General features: G+C 36.9%; 1 long non-coding RNA gene across 1 annotated transcript; it reads left to right on the forward strand.

Annotated features, from left to right (window-relative positions):
- On the forward strand, positions 4,515-6,279 carry LOC109822911. The gene is made up of 2 exons (XR_002242309.1): positions 4,515-4,807; positions 5,864-6,279. It is a non-coding gene; the product is annotated as an uncharacterized LOC109822911 (long non-coding RNA).

The following is a 9,788-nucleotide window of genomic DNA, read 5'->3' on the forward strand; positions in this document are numbered from 1 at the left end:
TCAATACTGCCTTAATAAGCCTCTCGCAGGAGCAGTGAGACTCATCTTCTCGGACAATTCTTTTTCTTGAATTATTATTTTGATAGTACAGCTCATCGTTATTGTGATTTGAGCAACCTATCTTTTGTTTTTTAACCTTGTTAACATGCACAGGACGACTAGTCGTCGCCTCTGGGTGATCCAAGGTTAAATTCTTAAATCCATCCTTTTGCGGGTACGGAGTCTTCATTGGTCCTAAACGAGAATGAATTGGTATTTTCTCGCTTTGGACTTGGGCAGTTCTGACAGGAGGGTATTTACGACCCCCTGTATAGGAAACCATTAAAGGTTTATTTGTTGGATCCGAATGTTCTTTAATTAAGGATTTGCCTCGATTGTTAGCCAAAGGACCGAGACGATCTGCCATTGTGACTTTAAATTTCGATAGGTCGGGACTGACCCAGGGTTTTACTGGTGATGCAGTAGACGGACCCGGAATGGATGTTTGCAGCGTCTTCGGAATCCAAACTTTATGGTTCTTTGGTGGCTCTTCAGACACTATTTCTTTCTTCCTTTCTTGCATCTGTTGATGAAGGGCACGAGCGCGAGCAGTCTTTGCCTGACACTTTTGTATACGCTCTTTGAGGGTCGAACGAGCCCTCTTGACGAGAGTTCATTCTTCCGTTGTGAGCTGTACAGAAATGTGATTAGTTTGCCGTTGAGGTAACTGAATCACTCTATGCTTCCTCGACTCTAGGTCCGCATGGTAGTAAACCCCGTCGGTTTGTTCTAAGGCCTTGACCAATTGACGAGCACGGCGCTGACGTTGTCTCTGACGAGCTCTCTTTGTCAGTATCGGCGAGCTTTGGTTCAACGACCCTTTAATTAGGGAAGGGTCATTTGGAGCAGACATAGTGCGAGCGGCATCCTTAGCCACAATTGGGCAAGAGTTTTCACTCGTCGTCTTCATCACCAGTTTTTTTCGTCGAAAGTCGTTTTCATTGTCGATGCCATTAAACTTCAGTCGTTTACAATGAGTTACAATGAAAAAAAATAAACAAATTACAACTTTCTTAGAAACCAGTTTTTTTCGTCGAAAGTCGTTTTCATTGTCGATGCCATTAAACTTCAGTCGTTTACAATGAGTTACAATGAAAAAAAATAAACAAATTACAACTTTCTTAGAAAATAACACAGAAATCGTTTATCGACTCCTGTTTTGTGGGACTTTGCCTGTACCGGGAGTGCTTTGGCTCGTGGACCACCGATTTACAGATCGTGAGGGTCTTTTTATATCCTTTCTTCGTTTAGAAGCAAGAATGAAAATTAGTAAATATCTTATCAAAGTAAGACAATCACTCTTCTTAAGATCAAGTCAAAGCTCGAATCTCAAGGAATCACACAAAGAACTCAAGTTTTACCGTTTTGTCTACTCTCTATGCTCCTCTCTGCTCCAATTTGCTCGATTCTGCTTAGTAATGACCCTAGGGGGTATTTATAGCCTCTGGGACACTTTTACTGAAAAATACAATCATGTGAAGAAGTTAAGGTTGCGAGACAGCGTTTACTGTCTCGGCGGCCGAGACAGTGTTTGTTGTCTCCGAGACAGTAAAGACTGTCTCGGAAAATCTAACTGTCTGGCAGTTTCTACTGTAACTGCCTTCACATGTTTCAAACTCTATTATTTTGGCAGTTATCCACGTGATTCTCACCCACGATGTTTCCCATGTTCTTTGACAGTTAATGTACACGTGTGTGGCAGTTACTTTAGTAACTTTTAACCATCTCAAAGCTGTCTCGCGTGCGAGATAGTAAATGTTGTCTCGCTGACCGAGATCAGTATACCTATTATTATAACTATATACTGTAGTGTTATAAATTATAGCGTATATATAATCGTTTATATATAAGTAATATCTATATAGATATAATATTACTATATATATATAATATCGTTATATATTATCGTATAGTACATAGATAGTATATGTTGTGTGATTGTGTGTGTGTGGTGTGTGTGTGTGTGTATATATATCTATATCTAGTATTATATAATTATATTATAATCTAGTAGCGATACACATACTATATAAATTTATACAGTATAGATATATATATATAATATATATATGAGGAATATATATATACAATACCTACTTTAAAAACCCTCGTTACTATATAGTAGTATATACTTGTGTGTTTGTGTTTTGTGTGTGTGTGTGTGGTGGTGGTGTTATGAGTAACTATAATATCATATCTATATCGTATCATAACGTAACTAATATTTAGGTTAACGGCAGTAAGCCTCGTTTCTCGTCGATCCCACCTCAGGTCCTCCATACCCCGCCCCCCCCTCTTGCTCCGCGCCCCCTCTCGCGTTCCTGTTTTCTGTGATTTCTCTGTCCTGGGTGTCTTTCGATTTTTTTTTCCCGATGCGTTTATGTTATGAGATTGAGCATTTGGTCTAGGGTTTGTGCATTTGTAATCTTCATACATTTCTTCAGACCTTGATTTTAATTACTTAATTGAGCTTGATGGTAGAATAGATTTGGAAGTATGCCGCTAAATTTGTACGAAGTGACTACAGGATACCTCATTAGAGTTGAAGAATTGATGTTTTTTATCATATGAAAGCTTTCCGTTGCACCCAAAGAAGCCATGAGGAAAAAAAATTCGATGGTTCGTAGTTCTTTTCTGTCTTACATGTTTTTTGTTGAGAAGATTTGAAGATAAATTATTTTGATTTGTGGAGGAAGATATAAGTATTTACATTTTACGGCCGGTAGAATATCTAGCGTGTTTGCATTGCTTTATGTAAGCCAAACTAAGTGTTCTGTTCTTTTAGTGAAAAAGAGGTGCCCAATAAAGTTAGATTCCCCGCTGACAGTTCATCCATCTATTTTCGTCAATGCCGAAATATCAGATGATTGCGATTAGATAATATCAATGGGTGAAAATATGGACGGGTCTAATGTTTGATGTTGAGATAGGATCTGAAGGAATGGCACGAGACACTCTAAACATAGAACCAGACATGAATATCAGTATCTAGTTGTTTCACACTAGTCCACTATATTTCTCTCCTCCTCATACGGAAATTCTCACTAAATACAAATTCGAACTCAGGTCTCCTCTATACTCACTGAAGAGACTAATTACGCTAATATAAGCAATCAAATTGCACAAATTTCATCTTATGTTCCTAAACCCTGAATAGGTTAAATCCCTTAGGACATGACTCAATCTGCACCCTCCTATTCAATTACAAATTTTATTTGTTGGTAGCCAAATCACTTGTAGGACATCACTTAACTTACTATTTATTTGTTGTTATTAAAAGCACTGGGGAAAGATTTCTGAATCTCTTTCTATTTTAAATATTCGAGCATCTTACTAATATTTGTTTTTGATAAGTCACTGTTACAAATAAAAATTTCAGGATTAATGACATGCGCATAAGAACAGAGTTTTATGTAGTTCGAAAGAAGAGGTCGATCATGATGTGGATTGTTTATAATTATATAGTTATAGGAGCGAATAATTGACACAATCTCTAAAAGTAGATAAATTTACCCAAATGCCTTCATCAAAGGGTATGCAGCACGTACGAAGAGGCTCTTTGATTAATGGAAAGCACACACTCGCTCGTAATAAGATTCACATCCAGCTTCGAGCATATGTCCAATAGTAATAATATAATGGAAAATTACCGAGGTTCATGTTTACATTTGGTCTTAACAAGAATAAGTAGATATAGACAGTGAATTGCATAATCTTCGGTAAATGAGCGACAGCCTAAAAATGGAAGACAACTTGATTGAAGCAGGAAGAGCGTAAAATCTAGTTGGCTCAATAACCATCTATTAAAAGCCTTTGTATCGAAAATACCTATTATTTAAACCCATAACCACAATTGGGAAGCTATCGTTTGAGTTACTCTCATTCACCCGTCCATTAAAGGTTTTGAATACATAGAGTTATTCAATGGCTCGATGCGAAGGGTATACGACGACCGGGTTCACAAACTGGTTGTTGGGTTTAGAATATGTAGTCAAGTCAACGGAGCGGATATCCCAATTGTCAAAAGTCATCGTGATTTTAGAGGCGTCTAAGGAAATCCCCTCTAGTGAAAGCGATACCATTAATCTCTCTCTCTCTCTCTCCTCATCCTCTATGTACAATATTATATTACAACCGCACTAATGACTACTTAAATAGTTATATCTATGACATACTAGTTATATACTATATAACCATATTTTTTTAAAAAAATTATATAACTAATAATATATATATTATTAATATGGTATTCGTACTACTACTATATCTATAGCATAGCTAATAGTTATATATCTAGTATAAGTTTTTCCGGTGCCGAATCCAGACACTGGCTCCTGTTCGTTCGCATTGAGGGCTTTTTGGGTTTTTTTGAAAAAAAGCAAAGCAGTTGCGCTGACCACACGTTCTCGTGACCACGCATTGAGGGCTTTTTTGAAAAAAGGCCAGCGTAACAGCAGCTGCTTAATACAAATTCTCGTGACAAGACTGATTCTCTCTCTCCCCCAAAAAAGCCCCAATCCCTCCTCCATCAAGCCCCAAAATCAACCAACTCCGACGAGCTCCCAAATCTGCCATCTCCAACGACTTGATTTCTCCGACGAGCTCCACAACATGTTTCTATAAACAACTACGACGTCACTAGTCCGATTTCTCCGATGACTTCACCAACTCCGACGAGCTCCAACCGCAACTCCAATCGGCCATCAACCAGTTCCGCCTCTCCACCACGAACCCCAATCGAGCTCGTTCTCTAGATCCCCCAACTCAGGTAACCATCAAGCCCCAAAAATTCTGTCATTTTTCAATTAGTGTATAGTTTATTTATTGGAGGTTTTCATTTTTATGTTCAAAAAACCAATGATATTGAGAGTTGGGGTTGATCTGAAAATTGGGTGGTCTGCAATCATAGCCTGAAAAAAATCGATATGATTAAGTGTTAGTTGTTTTTTATCCAGATATTGTGCGGTTGGTTTGTGCTTGTGCGGTTTTTTTAGTTGGTGATCTTCCAATATGGTGTGTTTAAAGCAATAAGATGTGTTTAAAGCATAGATGGAAGGAACAATTAGAAGAACTGACCTTACTATTGAATGTCAAAATGAGATTTACTATGACATTATTTATAGTAAATGCGATCAGAAAAGAACTAGGTTATAATGTCGAAAAATTAAGTCTTTTTTCCCCATATTATTTTCTGTTTCATATTTGCCTCCATTTTTTTAAAGGTCAATTACAAAACCTTGTTGTGAGAAATGGAAAACTTGGACACTGAAGCTAATGAAGTAAACTTGGACGATGATGATTTGATATATACTCCTCAAGTATCAGATGAGTTGAGGCCAAAAAAGGGGCAAGAATTTGACACAATAGATGATGTTTTGACATTCTACAATGCTTATGCTAAAGCAGCTGGGTTCAGTGTAAGGTCTTGGACTACTCAGAAAGAGCCTATGTAAACTTTGTAATGGCAATTTACAATGCATTATTGGCTCTCAGGCCTTTGACCACTACTTTTTCTCCAACATCATGTCACTTCTAAGTTTTAGAAAATCAGTTGGTCATATTAATTCCAGGCTTGAGAAAGCTTCTGCTCATCATAATTGGGAATAATTGTTCATTATTTGCAACAAAAACTAGAGATCATGAAAAGAAATGTCTAATTGGGAATATCTGCACCTGCACATTTGGCTGTTTAACTAATAATTAGCATTGACTTTTACTATCATTAGCACATTTAGCTTTGTCCAATATACGATTGGAACATGCTCTGACTTTTCCCACAGTTGACAAACTTAGAAGTGACATGCAAATGGTGTTATTTGTGTAGAATGAAGAATCTGCTGCTGAAGAGCTGGCATTTGAACATGACATATCTGAAGAATCTGCTGCAGAATGAAGAATCTGCTGCTAAAGAATCTGCTACAGAATGAAGAGCTGATTTGTCTTTAATGTGTTGTCATTTGATATTATTTAATCTGCAGAATGAAGAGCAGAATGAAGAGCTGATTTGTGTTTAATCTGCTGGAGAAGCTGTTTAATATTATTTGAACAATGTGTGTTTAATGTGTTGTCATTTGAACATGACATATCTGATTTGTTACGGTGTGTTATTTATGGTTTAGAACCTGTAAGTTTTGGGAATCTGCTGCTGAAGAGCAGGCATTTGTTTGTTTTGGAACCTGTAAGTTATTTATGGTTTAGAATATTTAACGCCCAGTTGAGTGGTATTTTTCCTCATCACCATCTTCATGATTTTCTTTGCTGAGTTGTATCCTGCGTACTGGAGACTGTATCTGTTTGTGGATTTGTTTGTTCTGGTACATTTGTTCATGCGTTTGTTTGTTGATTTTCTTTGCTGATTTTCTTTGCTTAGTTTGTTCATGAATCGGTGCTTGTAATGAGTTCATCTATATTATATCAAGTCGAAGTTGCACTCATGCATCGGTGCTTGTAATGAGTTCATCGTATATTATATCGGTGCTTAGTTTGTTCATGCATGAGTGCATTTTGATCTTTCAGATGTTCAAGCTAATGGCTGCTGGGTGTCCTTAGTTGCAGCATATGATAAGACTGTTAGTTTACTCTGAAGAGTTTGGTTCAGGAAAATGCATGACAGTCATTTAGGCTGCTATTTGGGCGTGGTAATTTTAGTTTTAGATGCTTTTTAGTCATTTACCATGGATACATTGTACTTTATTTGATATAAACATACACTGCGTATTCACCTTTACGATGATATGATGCATATCGACTGGCAACGAAATAAGAAAACAAGCATCTCAGGAACTAATGCAGATGTATGCAGGAAGCTTGATTTAAAGGGTACATGATAATTTTCATTGAGAAAATATGTTACAGAATCATCATCTGCTAACCGCTACCAAAATTATTGCGATACATACAGCAACTAAAACAGTCAATTGACCTGAAATACATGCCAACAAGCAAAGGCTCAAAATTATTGCGCAATAACTGATTCCCCAAGAGTATTCACAAAATCACAAAAGGGATATATTGCAAGCTGATGCAAAAAATTACATCACATGTTTTTTGCAATGGAGAAACCAGCAAATATCGCAACGATACATACTATAAATACTAATATTATAAACAATGAACCTAATACAAAAGCATAGATGGAGAAAATAGAAGTTTCCTCCAGTTTTTCCTTGTCCTCATCCAGATTATGCCTCATTGTATATCTTTATTCTTGAGCATAAACAGATGTTTGGACATGCCTCGAGCTGGATGCTGAATCACGAGCGAGTGTGTGCTTCTTCTTGAGCATAAACAGATGTTTGGACATGCCTCGAGCTGGATGCTGAATCACGAGCGAGTGTGTGCTTCTCCCATTCAATCAAAGCCTCTTCGTACGCTGGATGCTGAATCACGAGCGAGTGTGTGCTTCTCCCATTCAATCAAAGCCTCTTCGTACGTTGCATACCCTTTGTATGAGGCATTTGGGAATTTATCTACCTGAGATTTGCATTCCTCCTAATTATAAAAAATGCCACATCATCGACCTCTCTTCACTACATAAAAACTCTTTCTTGCCATGTATAACCTAGAAATATTTGTATACATGACTTATCAAAAACAACAAATATTAGTAAATGCTCGAATATTTATTGAAAGAAGCAGAAACTCTCCCAGTGCTTTTAAAAACAACAAATAAACATGATAGTTAAGTGATGTCCTTAAAGTGATTTGGCTACCAACAAATAAAGTATTGAATAGGAGGGCTGCAGATGGTACAGGTCCAGGATTTAACTATTCAGGGTTTAGGAACATAAGATGAGAATTTGTGCAATTGATCATTAATACTAATTAGTCTTCTCAAGTAGTTGGTTCATTTGTTTTTGTAATTTCTGTATGTTATCATCATAGTGAAACTATTGTATTCACTCTTTCTCAGGTGCCAACTTGATTTCAAACAAAACCCTTTATATATCACGCAAATCACTTTCCTTGACGAAAAAATATGAACTTTCAGCAATCCTAATAAGAACAGACCCTAGTTGTTGATAACTATGCACAACGCTAGCTTTTCTACCCTAAAATGTAAATACTTCACTATCTTCCTCCAACAAAATCAAATACATCATCTTCAAAATCTTCCAACAAAAAAATGAAGACAGAAAAGAAAACCTACAACCTATCAGATTTTTTTCCTCAGGCTTTTTGGGGTGCCAACGTAAAGTTTCAATGAAAAAAAGCATCAATTTTCAATCTTCTAATATCCTGTAGTTCACCCGTACAAAATTCGCGGCAACTCCAAATCTATTCACCATCAACCATTCTAAATTTAAACTCAAGTGTCTAAAATATGATAATATCAAATTCAACAAACCCTAGACCAAATCTCAATCTCAAACTAACTCATGGTAAAAAAAAATCTAAAAGACACCCATTAAAATTAAACACATAAAAATGAACTCGAGAGTTGGGGGCTGCGGCTATTCAAGATTTTTGGGGCTTGATGGTTACCTGAGTTGGGGGATCTAGAGAACGAGCTCGATTAGGGTTCATAGTGGAGAGGCGGAACTGGTTGATGGTCGATTAGAGTTGCGGTTGGAGCTCGTCGGAGTTGGTGAAGTCGTCGGAGAAATCGTACTAGTGACGTCGTAGTTGTTTATAGAAACATGTTGTGGAGCTCGTCGGAGAAATCAAGTCGTTGGAGATGGCAGATTTGGGAGCTCGTCGGAGTTGGTTGATTTTGGGGTTTGATGGAGGAGGGATTGGGGCTTTTTTAGGAGAGAGAGAGAATCAGTCTTGTCACGAGAATTTGTATTAAGCAGCTGCTGTTGCGCTGGCCTTTTTTCAAAAAAGCCCTTAATGCGTGGTCACGAGAACGCGTGGTCAGCGCAGCTGCTTTGCTTTTTTTTAAAAAAAACCCAAAAAGCCCTCAATGCGTACGAAGCAATGCGCACCTGAAACGAACTGTATATCTTGCTTGCCTTTTATATTATGGATATGCATGGTTTGGGTTATGCCATTAATATTGCTCCTAGATTAGATAATTTCCCATATGCCCAATGGTGTGTTAGATTTAAACTTTTTGTTCAATCTAAACACTTTGATTTATGGGAAATTATAGATGATGCTTTTATTGTGCCCATTTTGGAGAAATCCAAGTGGAATAAGAATGTTCATTGTATGTTTACAATGAACAATATTTTGTTAGAATATTTGCAAAATGCTTTTAATTCATCTATGCCTAACAAGTTTGTTTATTTTGATAGTGCTTACAAAGTTTGGAAATTTATAGAAGCACATCAAGGGGACTTAATACAAGCATGTTTAGAAGAGATGGACTTGATGTAAGGCCCATAAACAGGTTTCCATAGGCCTTTTAAGCAAATCAAACAACCCCTAAACATACAAGTGTGAGGTTATTGACGTGGTAAACCATATGATTACTGACAACATGCAAAACCGTCATTTTGATGATATTTTTTCTCAAACCTGTGAATGAAGTGGGTGCATATATATTTTAGAGATTTACATTGGTGACCTTTTTACTTTTAGGCTCTGATGATTGTCAAAAAATTTTAGATTAGAAACCTGCAATTTCTATTGATATTGCACTGGATGGCTAACAATGATGATATTGACCAAGTTCTGAGCCCTCAGCCATAATTTGCATAAATGTTTTCAAATGATTTTTTAATTATAAAGTTCAAATTTAAACATGCATAAATTATCAAACTAGTACATCATTATAGCAAAGTAGTACATGTCCAGGCTTTCAT

This window comes from Asparagus officinalis, chromosome 8, assembly GCF_001876935.1.
Source record: "Asparagus officinalis chromosome 8, Aspof.V1, whole genome shotgun sequence".
NCBI classification, from domain to species: domain Eukaryota; kingdom Viridiplantae; phylum Streptophyta; class Magnoliopsida; order Asparagales; family Asparagaceae; genus Asparagus; species Asparagus officinalis.